Here is a 13,397-nt window from a genome sequence, read left to right on the forward strand (position 1 = left end):
AAAATTTTATGGAAGTATTTTGTCAAAAAAAAAAAAAAAAAAAAAAAAATTTCATACAAGAGCTTGAATTTGATCATTCAGGTTGTGTGGCAGCAATATGCTATAGTAATTCGATCTAGAATATTTTTTTCAGATTAATTTTGTGACGTTGTCTTACAAAATCATAGTTCCCAAATTTTATGAAAATATCTCGTCAAATAAAAAAGCTTTCCATACAAGAACTAAATTTTGATCATTCATTTTGTATGGCATACAAGAGCTTGAATTTGATCGTTCTGTTTGTATGGCAGCTATATGATATGGTTATCGGATCATGAAAATTTCTAGATATAGTAGCTTTATCTTAGAAACTCATCTGTACAAAATTTTATGGAAGTATTTTGTCAAAAAAAAAAACAAAAAAAAACAAAAAAAAAAATTTTCATACAAGAGCTTGAATTTGATCTGTTTTTATGACAGCTATATGATATAGTGATCCCATATCGAATATTTCCACAAATAAGTTGTTTCTTTGAGAGACAAATAATTGAGCAAAATTCCAGAGTGGTATCTCTGACACTGTAAACATTTTCTTACTGAATGCACATATTTTTGTACCTGGTTCTAGCCATTATCTCCTGGGTAACTCGGTGGCCAGCTTCACACATCTTCTTCAGGATATAAAAATTAGGAATTAAAGAGTTTTAAACGCGTACAAGTTGAACCCTGTTCTGGCTTACTTACAAACGATTTAGTTTTTGCCAAGCCTAGGTGGCTATTTGCGTTTGAAACCCACAACAATTACTCGTAATAGATCACCTTGTGGATTAACGAAATTAAATWAAATTTAAGAAACAATCACTAAGTAGATTTTCCAGTTTGCAATGATATGTTTTTTCAGTTGTTGAAAATTGTCTTTATTCCTGCGGGGCATGCAGCATACAGTTCTTTAACGTCCAATACATAAATAGCCTTGTATATGTGAACTGACAAACAAACAGTGCAGTTCATTAACACCACGTAAGCATTATTTCCGTTGGCTGTTGCATTTTATTTTTCCAAAATTCTAGTTTACATTTGTTGCAACACACATTTAGCCTAGAGTGGAAAATATGGGTTTTGTTGTTGCGAATATGTGGCGTCAGTGACTTATGTCTGCTTGGTGTTCGGTCGYTGCAAGAGTTTCAATTTTCTCGATAGTTGCTCCTCCAGTGCACACACACATACACACACACAGCTAAATATGCTTTAGGAAATTTATATAYGTTATATGTATAGTATATATGGAGACCATTTATGTGGAGTCGATACGGCAATGGTGAGCACTGTCACTTCCGCCGGATGGCCCCACTGCAACACCGGTGTGCACCGATTTGCGAGCAGCGCTGAGTCAGACACAGCGGTATACGAATTCAGCACCACAATTTATTTATTTATTTATATACCTGCCAAGTTAAAGTGGATATCGCCCATGTCGGCCAATAATCAATGTGCTTGCCGTTGTGGCGAACCCACGTACTGTGGTGCAAAACGAAATCTGGATATTGCACTTAATAAAATCCATTCAGGCCTTTCTCATAGTGCAACATGAAATACGTGCAACATATTTTGGCTGATACAACGGTTTTTTTTAATTTGAACATTTCTAAAATGTTTTCAGAAAACTGTTGCATGAACAGCACTCAAGCGAAAACCAATTATTTTCAAGTGCAGTCCACATTTATCAATTATACCTTGTTGCTTAAACTGAAAAAAAAAAGAAAAAGAAATTAGTACTCTAATTTAACATGCGTACTGAAATTGGTATTGATCTTTTGCTAACAATATATTGGAAGAACGACATACCTAAACCTTTAGGCAGCTGATTCTGAAACCACTGGCAATAAATCCTCTCTTTATTATGTGTCATATGAGCCAACTCGTGCTTCTAATGAAAAAAACCCTCGACAGACAGTCGCGATTCTTTTCCGAAAACAAGTTTGTGATTCGTTTAGAAGATGCTTTAGAGTCTCTAGTCGAGTGCACCTCCTTCAGAGTTAACACAAAAGTCCTAAAACCCATTGCAGGTTTATCGTAAAATAAGATGTTTGATCTACTAATTGATTGATGCATTATTTCGATATCTTTGATGATACCCTAAGAGACTTTAGTGATTTCATAGCAGTTGGACTATCTGTGAGCACACTCTTTGTTAGGATAAAAAGACTTTCCTTAGTTGCTGTGATCTCCGCTAGGAAGACACTACAGTGGTGTGGTGGACGAATCTAGTATCAAAGTTTGCTGGAAAGACACTAACTTAAACTCGATTTTTTAGTCTCGACTCATCCGATTGTCGCTGTGTCCTTCTGCACTTTACCACGTTGCCAGTTTTCTCTTGAAGGGAAGACAATATTGTGGACCGAATTTTAAATCAATTCTAAAGGATTTCGAAAATCCGGCGCTTAAGATAGGCTTAGGACCGGGAACTTACTATGTTCTTATCACAGACAACTAATAAGGAGGATTAACTGAGTCTAACAGCTGACTTCACTTCCAGCTATTTACAGAGCAAGCTTGTTGGCAGTAAAAGTAGAATAACGTTTAGTGCCTGACTTGTTTCAAGGATTTCTCTGATACATAAACTAGCTGTTCCTTGTACTATATGCTTTCCGTATCCCTCACTGCGTAATACAATTCCAAAAATATGTTATAATCGATCTTACTATACACTGCTGTTTTAGAGCCAATGAGTGTAAAATCTTTATGCTAACGTCTAAATTTGGTTTCCATGAAAGTTTCCTGAATAAACTTTTTCCAACTAATTTTTCTGAATAACTCTCTTCTGCTCCAGAAGTGCCTACAAATTTAACCCAAGCTGATCAATTCATATTTAATATTTTAAAATTTCTTCTTGTTATGTTCATATGAAATTTTTTCTCCCTATGTCAATTACTATTTTTTGGCAGCGTGAATCTCTTCCAAAAACCGACGTCGAGTAGTGGTCGCAAGAAAAGCTTGACATCGTCGCTGGGGACTCTGCATTCATTCAACGCATAATCATTGGTGATGAGAGAGGTGTTCAAGAATATGTCGTCGAAAGTGTCCAACGATCTAGTGAATGACGCTTGAAAAATGAGCCGAATACGCTGAAGGCATTGAAGAATATTCCAGACGAGACTTATAAAAAGTGTAGGGAAAATTGTTGGCATATTTGTATTTATTTAGGATTTATTTAGGAGTTCATTTTGGAGACGATATTTGAAATATATAATAAGAAGCGTGAAATCGTAGATTTTCAGCGTGGGATTTCAGTTCGATTAGATTCAGATGCTGTCAATTTTCAATATACTACTTATTTTATGTTTTCTTATAATATTGCTGAAGTAGTTCTTCAGTTAAAAGTCATCGACGAAGTTCACAGGATGCTAAGCTAGGGGAGACTTTTAGAAATAAGCCATGTTATTTTGCAATTTATCAGTAGAAATCCAAGTTCAAAGAAAATTTCCAATGCTGATCTCCCTCCATTGAAGTTTTGTAACTCATATGCTTGCAATTTTAGAAACTTGAGAGATTTTTTAGCTTAAAATGTAAAAACCTTCCGGTCTCGCGCCACATAAAACCGAAAATTCCAACACTCACCTGAACTTACCAGTTTCCGTACATCATGCAACTGACTGACTTCGGTATTCGGTTTAATGCACTTCGCGCATTAAGCTGACATTTGGTGCTGATAAAATATGAGCGAAAATCCCCTAAAATAAGCGCTGAAACACCCACAACCGCAAAATAAACGTCGTAATACAACTTGATGTTGATGTATAGTATATAATATGTATAAACAGGCTTCATGTTATCCTTTATTATGCTGAGCGTCATGATATCCTTTTACTTAGACTTACATTATTCATGCTTATCAAGTTTATCGAACCCATCAACAGCGTCCGGGCACCGACAAAGTCAAGCCCAGTGGTAGACATGTATATATGTATGAATATACATAGCTATACATATATGCTATATATATTAAAATGTATGTCGTATTTTGGCAATGTTGGCTGTGTGAATGAGTAGCTGGCTGACCGAGCGCTTAACTCTATGGCTAGACGAAAGTCTAGATAAAGCGATAAACATTTTTTGCAGCACTTTGCTATGAAATATATTTATGTACTTTTTGGTGCAAATATTTGTTGCATCGCTGTATTGTTTGGCTGACAGAAAATCAGCGAATGCTGAAGTACCGAGAAAAGCAGGGACGTACTCACAAAAATTATTATTAATGGCCAAGACATGGTAATAGCGTCGGTGAGAATAATGAACTGCTGCAGACGAGAGAAAAATTATTTGAGCGATAATGTCATGGGCATAGAGACAAGAGGTTGTGAATCGTTTTGGCACCCATCAAATACCCGATAAATAACCCGAATTGTAAAACAAAAAACAGCTTGTGTTGACTGAGCGGCGCTGACTTGCTGACTTGCTGCAGTGCGGATTTTGCAAAGTTGCAAAAGATGAACGAACAAAATTCATATAGCTGAATTTCAAATTTTATTAGCGTTGAGGATGTGCTTGTATATTTTTATCTATGCTATAAGCACTTACTTTTTCCATTAAGCAAAAGTAATTAATTTAATATGACGAAATTCGCCGCAACTGGTGAATATTATTTTTGGTAAAAGTCATTATATGGAAATATTATTTCTGTGAAATGCATGGAAGGCTGCGACTTAAGGGGATTAATTATATTACGGATACAGAGCCGTTGCCGTTACCGCATGCCATAGTTTTCTAATTATCTTCAAAAACCTATACACCTATCTCTCTCTTAGAGTTCCGTTAGCTCGCTTTTTATTTTACTATAAACTAACAGCGTGTAGGTGCTCTTGAAATGACTAACTAAAGGCAAGCTATTGAAATGCATCGCCTTTGCGGCTTACCTTCCACAAATGTTATGGTTTCATTGCTGTCGCACTTTACTACTCCCCCCGCCCTCCAGTTGTGTGATGGCATGTATGCTGGTGGCTGTGAGCCATGATCGATGCCATTCAATTACGCATTCACATTTGCAAGACAAATGACATCAATCAGGAAGTCACTCAAATGTCAAGCTAGACGATAAATTTCTTGGCAACAAATGCGCTCACACATACGAAAGAGGAGTGATGCGCTTACAATTAATGGTTGCAAAAGCGTACACGCAAATAATACAAATAACCGAGCTAAGGTATGTGCGGACATGCCATATATAACAATTTATAAAGGGTGTTTTTTTTTTTTTGGTACGAAAATAGTTTTAAAGTACTTGTAGTAAAACCTTAACTAAGAACTTGGATGAGGGAAAAAAATTGAAAATTGGATTTTTGGGAGACATTTTTACAAAAAAATGAACATTTTGCGACATTTTTTTTTAAATAGTTGTAATGGATCCTTCGTACATGTCTTTAAGAATTGTATCTCAAAGATCTGTGCAAAATTTCATGAAGATCGGTTAAGTAGCTCTCGAGAAATCTTGCCAACCGACTTCAAAAACACAATTTCAAGAAAGACGCGTTTAAAGACGGCGCACTTAGTCTTGCTAGTCTCGAGCGCACAAGTTCTCAAAGCCGTACCTACGAAACTATTACTCAGATCAACTTGAAAATTTATGATAATATTCTAGAGGCTTTGTAGAAGTTAATAAGACAATAAAGAAAATTACATGTTTTCAAACACCTAAACACAAGTAAGGGGTTACGTTGGAAGCAGTAACAACGTTGGGTTAAGAGACGGAACAACATTTAAATATTGTTGAGTGTAATTGCACTCAAAACTTCGCACATATCAGTGTTGAGCGATATTTGTGCCATAACGACTAGGAAATGAAGCGAATGTGCGGTATTTGGAACGATGAGGTTAGATTAGGTTCGATCCAGAAATGGATGCCCATCGGATAGCTGAGAACGCCGTTCCATTGTGATATCAAAGCACTGCTAAGTAGTAGTCGAAAAGTTGTGCAAAAATCGACAAACCGTTTGAGTCTGTCACAAATTTGTTAAGGCGGATTAAATCAATTCGAGTTATTTCACCAGGTTCGTTGATAATATGACTGCCGAGCTGCTTCAATCTAATTGTTACAGAGGCAGCACAAGGGAGAAGAGAGTGCGTGAATATTTTCTCTCACCTTCCTCGATGCAAATTTGTTGGTTAGCGTATCGCAAAAGCTTTACAACTTTACCGAAAGAACGGCTATTGCGCAACGACTAGTAAGAACTTTTACAATTGTGGCAAGATGAATCTGCATTATTATTTGTTTAGAAGGAAAAAGTACAACGCAGATTCAAATTGGTTTAGAGCCTATGAAATCGACACAAGGTTGCTTTTCTTGCGACTAGTTCCAGCAATGCTGCTAGAACCAGCAAGCAGCCATGAGACTCTCTAGATTTTATTAAATCCAGAAGAACTTATGAACTGGTGTCATTTATATGTTACATTTTTTAATTTAAAAAAGAAGACTGTATTCTTTACGCCAATTAGAGATTTCAAGCGTGAAGTTAGCTCCTTTTCCATCTGGTCTTTCCAACGGAGTGAAGGTCTTCCTTTCTACTTGTTTTTAACTGAAGTCCCAAGCTACATTAACTATTGATTAGTGAGCGCTTCGGGCAAATGTTTCGCAACTTTTTTCAAATGTTCTCAACGGCAACATAAATCGCTGAACGGTTTGGCAAGCTTTGCCAACTCTTTATTGGAAACAATTTCTGTTATCAAGTCATATAAAAAGTGGCTTGTAAATTGTCTAAATAAGTCTTATACGTCGATACAATGACGTCCACCACTGACTGAGTTGGACAGCAATATTCAGTTTTCGAATAGATAATGCCGAGAGTTTTGAGAAAAAATGGTTCAAACATTGCCAGGCGAATATATGTATATATCAAATTTCTTAAATATAAAATGGCATACAATTTGTTAAATTAATATTTTTCAATCAAAATATTTGCGGTTTAATTTAATTTTATTAAAAGCTTCATATCTCTAAAAATATACCTTTCTCTGATACAAAACCGCCAGCATAGTTAGATAGAGCATATTATTTATTATTGGTATACATATATATACATTTCCATAGATGCGCATGTATGTGTGCTTTTGCAAATGTGCGTGCAAGAATGTCGGCTTTATGTGCGTCGTCCATCGCCTTCACATTGCCTTCACTATCATCAACTTTGTATCATTCTGCATTCTTTTCACTTCGTGTGTACGCCATGTGTTGTGCAGTGCTTTTATTTGTGTTTATATATTCTGGAATGTATTGCTCGACACTAAAATATTAATGAATATAAAGGATGCGCTAACACCACTCGGCCATAGTTCATCAAACCCTTTCATCACGCATACTTTTATTTCTCTTTATGATCCATCAGATATGATGAAGGTGCTCATGTGTGCGTGTGTTGGTACAAATGAAATATTGCCCTTGCTAGAGATAGGAATTGGGTTAAGACGAGTGGCTGTTGCATGAGTAAACTTAAAATGCTGCAATGCAATTTCAATCTTTACTGACTTACTGACTTACCGACTCATATAAAGGGCGGTTAAAGAATTCAAAGTTAATACCTAAAGTAATTCGCACACATTTCTACTACCAAAATAATGTGTTGTTGACGTGGCTTTAGACCACTCTGTGATATAAAGATATAAATTTTCAATATTATAAAAAAATATTTGAATCCTACGCAAGCGAATAGAACACGCTATATCAGAAAGTGGAAGCAAACTGACTGCAATTGCGGCGCAATCTTGTAGCAACATGTTCTCCAAAACCGACGAATATGCGTATGCTTCTCTCTTTCGAGGAGATATTGTTTTTACCTGGCCGAATACTACTTTAGAAGTCTCTTGGTTTAGAGCTTTCACACCAGGTTTCTAATATCCGGAACTATAATTATAATTTACTAAAATCGTTAAATAATTTAAATTTATTACAAAAAATGTACAAGACGATGATGATGCCTCAAAAATAAGATGACTCAATAATAAAATAATAAAATTAAGCTTTTACTGCATTAGTCTCTGGATTCACTTGAAGTTAGCTACGTAATTTCTTATCGATATTGCTCATATAGGCAAATGTGAAAGGTTAAAGTTTAATAGATACATTGTCCATTAGAACTCTACGCTTATTAAGCTCGTCAGTTCAATTATTTTTACTACTGCGTTGAAAAGGAAAGGTGAAATTGTTTTGCAAAATGTTTACTTATACTTCCAAAGAAATTTCATCTTCTTCAAAGTAATCTCTATCCGCAGCTCTTTTTCCAATATAGCCCTCAAAACCTTTTTTGAATCCCTTTTTATCTCCACAATAATGTGAAAATGTCATCCCCGCATTAGCGTTTTGAATTTGTTGAATAGCCAGGAAACGATATGAGTGGAGTTTTTGGCAAAGAAGTCGTAAAGAACAAATATAGTATCACATGATGCATTTGGTTGGCTAATTGAGATAATCCTCCTCCTAAAGCCACCACGTCAACGCACCACGACACAATGGTACAGCACTGTCACACTTAAATACACCACACCAACAGAACCCACACACATGAACACCACATATTCGTACCACACCAATAGAAAAGAAATGATTTGAGCCGAAGTAAATGATTTTCCAACACTATCTATGAGAACTCTAATTCTTAATCGACGATTTTCAAGCACCAGATATTTGACTTTTTGGACATGGCCCTCATCGACAGAGGCTGATAGTCTTCCAGAGCGCGTTTCATCTTTAATGTGATCTCGGCCCGCTTTGGATTCCTTCTCCAATTATAAACGTGTTTTTGTGTCAAAGTTTGAACACCAAAGCCCTAACAATGAATTAGGCTAATTTTTGATACCTTGTTCTACTGTGAACCGTATTCCAGTGATGCGTTTCTGCTTTGACTGAAACACATGCTACTTAGAAAGGGCAAAGTAGGGATGAGGCATAACTTTGAAGTTGCTGTTTTCTAAATAATTTTTAAATGATCTTACAACGTATATCCGAGCGTTGTCATGATGAAAAAGTATTTCCTCGTGTCTGCTTGTAAATCCCGGTCTTTTTTTTTGTCAATCACTTGATTCCGTTTGTTGGTCATTAATGGTTTCACTCGATGCTTGAGGCTCATAATACAGAACGCCTTTCTGATACTATAAAATACAGAGCGCACAGTACTTGACATAATGGATATTCAGCTTTATTAATTTTTTATCAGCAGTCACAAACCGAAGTTTGGACCGAAGAAAATCGAAAGTACGATTGATTTAAAAATCATTAAATTTTTTCCAAAATTTTTTTCTATGAAAGCGTGCTTTCTGATTACAAGGATACGATGAAACGTATTATTCTTGGCGATGAGTCTTAGATCTATGTTCACGACCCAGAAATAGACAAGCAATCGGTCGAATATTGTGGCTAAGTTGAACCGAAGCCGAAGCCGAAAACACCACTTCAAAGCAGGTCAAAAATCATGGTCATATTGATCGTTTTTTATGGTTATCGAGGTGTGTTGCACTCTGAATTCCTTTTGATCGGCCAAACTGTCAACGAGGAGTATTATTAGATTATTATTATTAGGAAAGAGACCGGAATTATGTGCCGACAACTTTTGGTTCTTGTACCACGATAATGCGCCATCGCGAAATTTCCAAACAATATCGTGGCGTGTTTCAAATTCGCGCGATTTAGCTCTGGGGAAACCGTTTTGAGTCAATTGAAGATATTAAACGTGAATCGCTACGCACTGTTTCGAGGATTGAAAACGAAAATTATTGTTTGAACACATCTGGCACATAGTACATATGTATATCGATTCCGTGGCAAATAACTCAAAAGTCCTGTGAATATTTTGCAGCACTGGCGACGCAAACAATGTGGTTTTCCACGTATTCAACAGCGCAACGGAGCAATTAAATATGTGCATACATTTTGATTAATTAAATGGGAAACGCAAAGCACAAACACGAGCGCAAGCGTAGCACAAAGGCTGCTCAACTCGCAACTTCAGCAAAAATGTGAGTGGCGTCATTGGCGCTCATCACTTGCTAACGTTTTAATTAAACTGAACGGCGTAAATGAATCGCAATCAAAATTGCTGGCCTAACACATGAGAATAAACAAATATATATGTATAACTAATGGTGTGCGTATGTGTGTGTGCAGCCATTTTAAACGTTTTTCTGTATGAAATAAATAAAATAAATAAACGTGCGCAGCGACGTCGGTGGCCGGCTGCCTAATGGCATTTGTGTTATTTCCGCTTGGCTGATATGCGCTGGCGCTGATAAATATACACAAAGTGCCGAAATGTGATAAAAATGAAAGCGGAATTGCCAAAGCAAAACAAATGAAAACGAAAATACAATAAGAAAAAAAGAAAAAAGAAGCGAAAAATGCGCGTTATATAAAATTGCAGTGGCAGCGAAAAAGGTCCTTAAATTGCATTAAATGCGCTTTCGAAAGATGAGCAAAAATTGCGGAAATGTATTTTTTATACGAAAAGCGATAAAACACAAAAAAAAAAAAAAAAAAAAAAAAAAAAAAAAAAAAAAAAAAAAAAAAAAAAAAAAAAAAAAAANAAAAAAAAAAAAAAAAAAAAAAAAAAAAAAAAAAAAAAAAAAAAAAAAAAAAAAAAAAAAAAAAAAAAAAAAAAAAAAAAAAAAAAAAAAACAGTGTATAAAATGAAGATAAAATGGCAAAAGCATGGCGCTTGAAAAAATTGAATTCACACATGAATGCGCTCCAAAGAATAGCTTTGCTATACAAGCGAAAGCAAAATAAATGGGAATACACCAAAACATAGATTGGGAGCAGAGTGAAACAATTTCACTGCTACTTTTTCCATGCCAATGCCAAACAAAGTTCTTTTGTCATAAACGCAAACAAACAGCGAAACAAATCATTTTGCAAATACCGAGTAATGCAACTGCAAACTGACGAGTGCGCAATTACTAGGCGCTTGCCTACGAAAGAATGCCACCAACATAGAAAATACAATACAATAAACTAAATAAAACAGAATAAAAAAGAGACTTACAACAAACTCGAACAAATTCAACATTCCGGCAATTCGGAAAATCACAAATTCAACAACGTCACGTACACGCTCCATATAACCAATTCATAAATTGCTATGGCGCACTAATAATTTTCTAAATGCAGCTTTGTTAAAATGCATAAAAGAGTAGCTAGCAATTTGGCGCTTTTACTGGCCCGTTACTGTAGCGGACGTGCCATCCGCAGGGGCGCGCGCGCGTGTGTCGCGTTGGCTGTGAGCCGGAGCTGGCGGTGTACGTGCCGCTGCTGGAGTGGTTAACGCGCATGCATAGCTTAACGGGCAAACAAAGGACGACTTGGGGGAATAAGTAGCGGCACACATACACACACACATGTGTGCACACAAGTGTGGTGCGCGATGGCTTTAAGTGCGCGCGTGTCCGTAATTGTGACTGAGTTTGTGACTCAAATATGTCAGCACAGCAGGCACCAACTAATCACTCAAGGCTAAATTCCTGTACTTATAGTGTTTTAAATGCTTGGCTTCTGCTACCAACTGCCGCCTCGTCGCTCGGTAGTGTAGCATTAATGCACGTGCGACATTCAACATGCAATTCGTGGACATTGATGGCACGTTAAATGTGTGAAAAAGGCTTTACGACTTCGAATAGGTGAAATTACTACATATAAATCACTTTCCGAGCATTTAAAACCAAGCGCAGCATTGAAAATATTACACACACACACACACACACACACAACACTCACGCTTCACAATAATTAACTACTGTCTGCCGCATTACGCTACGCGATGCATGGTCGTCGTAATGCGCCGTTGCTTGATGCAAGCTGCCATTGCCAAGCATTGCTGTCGTCTGAGCTGTGCTTTGTCACTGTTGTTGTTGCCATTTTCCAGCGTAGTTTGTGTCACGGAAATGGCAGCGGATGTCTGCAGTTATTGCTTTTGTTGCTGCCACGCACTCGCCTATAGTTGCCGGCAATGAATGCAACAGGATTCAAAATCGGCCGGCAGCATGCACCAGGCAGCATTCCGGCCGGCCGCTCGCACAATAGCCGGGCACAATGCAATCAATTTTACACTGTGAATGCCATTCACCATTGATGGTGCTGTTTTACCAAGAACAACACATTGAGTTGAGTGTGCTAAAGTGTGGACAAAAGGGCACGTGGTGTGGATGTCTGGCTGCAATAAAACCTCATCTGTCACAGTCAGACCGTTGCACAAAGGCTAACCGGCGCCACCGCTCGACCTATTATTAGCACTAAGGCATGGAAATTGCATTGTAGGTTTGCAGTGCATTCAGTAGTTGAAGCCACATGCTATTTATTCGAAAACGACAAAGCAGCGTCATGGCAGTTTATGCTGTGATGGAGCTAGTAATATCAAATTGAAGTAGTACTGCGTAGTAGTACTGCGTACTAGGTATTTTGTTAGTTAGTTTTCAAGTTAAGTTAGGTTGGGTTAGTCTGATGGGCCAATAAGACACGTAGCTAACAGCTTTGGTCTTCTTTTAATTTTGGTCATCCTTGTCGCGAATTTCAACAAACTCTGTGACTTAACTAGTGATACCTTTTCCGGTGTCTCATCCGTGAGGCGCCCGAATTGTTGAAGAGTAGCCTAGCCGGTGCAGTATAAGTGCAGACGAGATCCTCCTTTGTTGCCCTAGTATCTTGCTCTTGACATTTTCTGCAGTCTTCTCGATATGTCAGTCTTATTATGCAGGCGTTTGCCGTCAACAGACTGTGACCAGTGCGTCTTCAAAGCTTTCGTTAGTTTTGAAAGACTGTTCGATAATGAAGACACGTTCTTCTATCTTGTAACATTCCATTTTCACCAAGCTTAAATTATCAGCTGTCGATTTTTTCTGGGTTGTCAACACTTTACTGCATAAATGGGGGCAAATTCAAAAGCTTCCATAAATTTTGGAATACCCTGTATTTAATTACGGTTGTTTTATATGAGTTTTTGGCACATTATGTATTTAATTCCGATTTTCATTAATTTTGGCAAACGCTGTATTTCATTTCGATCTTTCGTTAGTTTTGGGACATCCTTAAGGAGTGGTCATCCTCATTTTGTTCTAACTAAATCCGCCATAAAAACGGTTCGCGAACAGATTTGAAAAAATTTCCTTGGAAAAGAGAAAATTATGTAAGGGAAATTATGGAATATATCGGTCGGATGTGTCGATATATTAAATCAATGATAATACTTATCTGCACATAAGAGCCCATCGTCGTTCAACTGGTCATCTTCTGACAAATTTTATTCAATTGTTGCAAGCGACTTCGTGACACATCGTCAACGGAGAGTTTCTCATCAAAGTGCCCTTCTTAAAGACGATTTTTTCATTAGGAAATTTATTATTAAGAGACTTTTAATAAGAAAAATGACAAAATGAATGCAGCAAAAAAA

Source organism: Bactrocera latifrons, unplaced genomic scaffold (genome assembly GCF_001853355.1).
Source record: "Bactrocera latifrons isolate USDA-ARS-PBARC rearing strain unplaced genomic scaffold, ASM185335v1 scaffold_621, whole genome shotgun sequence".
Taxonomy (NCBI): Eukaryota; Metazoa; Arthropoda; class Insecta; order Diptera; family Tephritidae; genus Bactrocera; species Bactrocera latifrons.